Below are 4436 nucleotides of genomic sequence, written 5' to 3'. Positions count from 1 at the left end.
TCTCGTTTTCGCGCGCCGGCTCTCTCTCTCTCGTTCTCGCGCACCATCTCTCTCTCTCTCGTTCTCGCGCGCACTCTCTCATTCTCACGAGCCGTCTCTCTCTCTCTCGTTCTCACGCGCCATCTCTCTCTCTCGTTCTCGCGCGCCATCTCTCTCTCGTTCTCGCGCGCCATCTCTCTCTCTCGTTCTCGCGCGCCATCTCTCTCTCTCGTTCTCGCGCGCCATCTCTCTCTCTCGTTCTCGCGCGCCATCTCTCTCTCTCGTTCTCGCGCGCCATCTCTCTCTCTCGTTCTCGCGCGCTGTCTCTCTTTCTCGTTCTCGCGCGTCGTCTCTTTCTCTCTCCTCGCGCGCCATATCTCTCCCTCTCGTTTTCGCGCGCCATATCTCTCTCTCGCTCTCGTTCTCGCGCGCCGTCTCTCTCTCTCTTGTTCTCGCACGCTGTCTCTCTCTCTCGTTCTGGCACGCCGTCTCCCTCTCTCTCGTTCTCGCACGCCGTCTCTCTCGTTCTCACGCGCCGTCTCTCTCTCTCGTTCTCGCACGCCATCTCTCTCGTTCTTGCACGCCGTCTCTCTCTCGTTCTCGCGTGCCGTCTCTCTCTCTCTCTCGTTCTCGCGCGCCGTCTCACTCTCTCTCGTTCTCGCGCGCCGTCTCACTCTCTCTCGTTCTCGTGCGCCGTCACTCTCTCTCTCTTGTTCTCACACGCCGTCTCTCTCTCTCTCGTTCTCGCGCGCCGTCCCTCTCTCTCGTTCGCGCGCGCCGTCTCTCTCTCTCGTTCGCGCGCGCACTCTCTCATTCTCACGAGCCGTCTCTCTCTCTCGCGTTCTCACGCGCCATCTCTCTCTCTCATTCTCGCGCGCCATCTCTCTCTCGTTCTCGCGCGCCATCTCTCTCTCTCGTTCTCGCGCGCCATCTCTCTCTCTCGTTCTCGCGCGCCATCTCTCTCTCTCGTTCTCGCGCGCCATCTCTCTCTCTCGTTCTCGCGCGCCATCTCTCTCTCGTTCTCGCGCGCCATCTCTCTCTCTCGTTCTCGCGCGCCATCTCTCTCTCTCGTTCTCGCGCGCCATCTCTCTCTCTCGTTCTCGCGCGCCATCTCTCTCTCTCGTTCTCGCGCGCCATCTCTCTCTCTCGTTCTCGCGCGCTGTCTCTCTTTCTCGTTCTCGCGCGTCGTCTCTTTCTCTCTCCTCGCGCGCCATATCTCTCCCTCTCGTTTTCGCGCGCCATATCTCTCTCTCGCTCTCGTTCTCGCGCGCCGTCTCTCTCTCTCTTGTTCTCGCACGCTGTCTCTCTCTCTCGTTCTGGCACGCCGTCTCCCTCTCTCTCGTTCTCGCACGCCGTCTCTCTCGTTCTCACGCGCCGTCTCTCTCTCTCGTTCTCGCACGCCATCTCTCTCGTTCTTGCACGCCGTCTCTCTCTCGTTCTCGCGTGCCGTCTCTCTCTCTCTCTCGTTCTCGCGCGCCGTCTCACTCTCTCTCGTTCTCGCGCGCCGTCTCACTCTCTCTCGTTCTCGTGCGCCGTCACTCTCTCTCTCTTGTTCTCACACGCCGTCTCTCTCTCTCTCGTTCTCGCGCGCCGTCCCTCTCTCTCGTTCGCGCGCGCCGTCTCTCTCTCTCGTTCGCGCGCGCACTCTCTCATTCTCACGAGCCGTCTCTCTCTCTCGCGTTCTCACGCGCCATCTCTCTCTCTCATTCTCGCGCGCCATCTCTCTCTCGTTCTCGCGCGCCATCTCTCTCTCTCGTTCTCGCGCGCCATCTCTCTCTCTCGTTCTCGCGCGCCATCTCTCTCTCTCGTTCTCGCGCGCCATCTCTCTCTCTCGTTCTCGCGCGCCATCTCTCTCTCTCGTTCTCGCGCGCTGTCTCTCTTTCTCGTTCTCGCGCGTCGTCTCTTTCTCTCTCCTCGCGCGCCATATCTCTCCCTCTCGTTTTCGCGCGCCATATCTCTCTCTCGCTCTCGTTCTCGCGCGCCTTCTCTCTCTCTCTTGTTCTCGCACGCTGTCTCTCTCTCTCGTTCTGGCACGCCGTCTCCCTCTCTCTCGTTCTCGCACGCCGTCTCTCTCGTTCTCACGCGCCGTCTCTCTCTCTCGTTCTCGCACACCGCCTCTCTCTCTCGTTCTCGCACGCCGTCTCTCTCTCTCTCATTCTCACGCGCCGACTCTCTCTCGTTCTCGCACGCCATCTCTCTCTCGTTCTTGCACGCCGTCTCTCTCTCGTTCTCGCGTGCCGTCTCTCTCTCTCTCTCGTTCTCGCGCGCCGTCTCACTCTCTCTCGTTCTCGCGCGCCGTCTCACTCTCTCTCGTTCTCGTGCGCCGTCTCTCTCTCTCTCTTGTTCTCACGCGCCGTCTCTCTCTCTCTCGTTCTCGCGCGCCGTCCCTCTCTCTCGTTCGCGCGCGCCGTCTCTCTCTCTCGTTCGCGCGCCGGCTCTCTCTCTCTCGTTCTCGCGCACCATCTCTCTCTCTCGTTCTCGCGCGCACTCTCTCATTCTCACGCGCCGTCTCTCTCTCTCTCGTTCTCGCGTGCCATCTCTCTCTCTCGTTCTCGCACGCTGTCTCTCTCTCTCTCGTTCTCGCACGCCGTCTCTCTCTCGTTCTCACGTGCCGTCTCTCTCTCTCGTTCTCGCGCGCCGTCTCTCTCTCTCATTCTTGCGCGCCGACTCTCTCTCTCTCATTCTTGCGCGCCGACTCTCTCTCGTTCTCGCACGCCATCTCTCTCTCTCTCTCTCGCTCTCGCGCGCCATCTCTCTCTCTCTCTCGTTCTCGCACGCCGTCCCTCTCTCTCGTTCTCGCGCGTAGTCTCTCTCTCTCTCTCTCTCTCTCTCGTTCTCTCGCGCCATCTCTCTCTCTCACTAGTTCTCGCGCGCCGTCTCTCTCTCGTTCTTACGCGCCGTCTCTCTCTCTCTCGTTCTCGCGCGCCGTCTCTCTCTCGTTCTCACGCGCCGTCACTCTCTCTCGTTCTCGCGCGCCGTCTCTCTCTCTCGTTCTCGCGCACCATCTCTCTCTCGTTCTCCCGCGCCATCTCTCTCTCTCTCTCTCTCTCATTCTCGCGCGCCGTCTCTCTCTCTCTCTCTCGTTCTTGTGCGCCTTCTCTCTCTCTCTCGTTCTCGCGCGCCGACTCTCTCTCGTTCTCGCGCACCGACTCTCTCTCGTTCTCGCGCGCCATCTCTCTCTCTCTCTCTCTCTCTCGTTCTCGCGCGCCTTCACTCTCTCTCTCATTCTCGTGCGCCATCTCTCTCTCTCGTTCTCGCGTGCCGTCTCTCTCTCTCGTTCTCGTGCGCTGTGTCTCTCTCGCTCTCTTGTTCTCACGCACCATCTCTCTCTCTCTCATTCTCGCATGCCGTCTGTCTCTCTCGTTCTCGCGCGCCCTCTCTCTCTCTCTCTCTCGTTCTCGCGTGCCATCTCTCTCTCTCTCGTTCTCGCACGCCATCTCTCTCGTTCTTGCACGCCGTCTCTCTCTCGTTCTCGCGTGCCGTCTCTCTCTCTCTCTCGTTCTCGCGCGCCGTCTCACTCTCTCTCGTTCTCGCGCGCCGTCTCACTCTCTCTCGTTCTCGCGCGCCGGCTCTCTCTCTCTCGTTCTCGCGCACCATCTCTCTCTCTCGTTCTCGCGCGCACTCTCTCATTCTCACGCGCCGTCTCTCTCTCTCTCGTTCTCGCGTGCCATCTCTCTCTCTCGTTCTCGCACGCTGTCTCTCTCTCTCTCGTTCTCGCACGCCGTCTCTCTCTCGTTCTTGTGCGCCTTCTTTCTCTCTCTCGTTCTCGCGCGCTGACTCTCTCTCTTTCTCGCGCGCCATCTCTCTCTCTCTCTCTCTCTCTCTCATTCTCGCGCGCCTTCACTCTCTCTCTCATTCTCGTGCGCCATCTCTCTCTCTCGTTCTCGCGTGCCGTCTCTCTCTCTCGTTCTCGCGCGCTGTGTCTCTCTCGCTCTCTTGTTCTCACGCGCCATCTCTCTCTCTCTCATTCTCGCATGCCGTCTGTCTCTCTCGTTCTCGCGCGCCCTCTCTCTCTCTCTCTCTCTCGTTCTCGCGCGCCGACTCTCTCTCGTTCTCGCGCACCGACTCTCTCTCGTTCTCGCGCGCCATCTCTCTCTCTCTCTCTCTCTCGTTCTCGCGCGCCTTCACTCTCTCTCTCATTCTCGTGCGCCATCTCTCTCTCTCGTTCTCGCGTGCCGTCTCTCTCTCTCGTTCTCGTGCGCTGTGTCTCTCTCGCTCTCTTGTTCTCACGCACCATCTCTCTCTCTCTCATTCTCGCATGCCGTCTGTCTCTCTCGTTCTCGCGCGCCCTCTCTCTCTCTCTCTCTCGTTCTCGCGCGCCATCTCTCTCTCTCTCGTTCTCGCACGCCATCTCTCTCGTTCTTGCACGCCGTCTCTCTCTCGTTCTCGCGTGCCGTCTCTCTCTCTCTCTCGTTCTCGCGCGCCGTCTCACTCTCTCTCGTTCTCGCGCGCCGTCT

Source organism: Chiloscyllium plagiosum, unplaced genomic scaffold (assembly GCF_037043375.1).
Source record: "Chiloscyllium plagiosum isolate Xiang-an unplaced genomic scaffold, Cpla_swu_hap1 HiC_scaffold_27, whole genome shotgun sequence".
Classification (NCBI taxonomy): domain Eukaryota; kingdom Metazoa; phylum Chordata; class Chondrichthyes; order Orectolobiformes; family Hemiscylliidae; genus Chiloscyllium; species Chiloscyllium plagiosum.
This window is presented reverse-complemented; position numbering follows the sequence as displayed.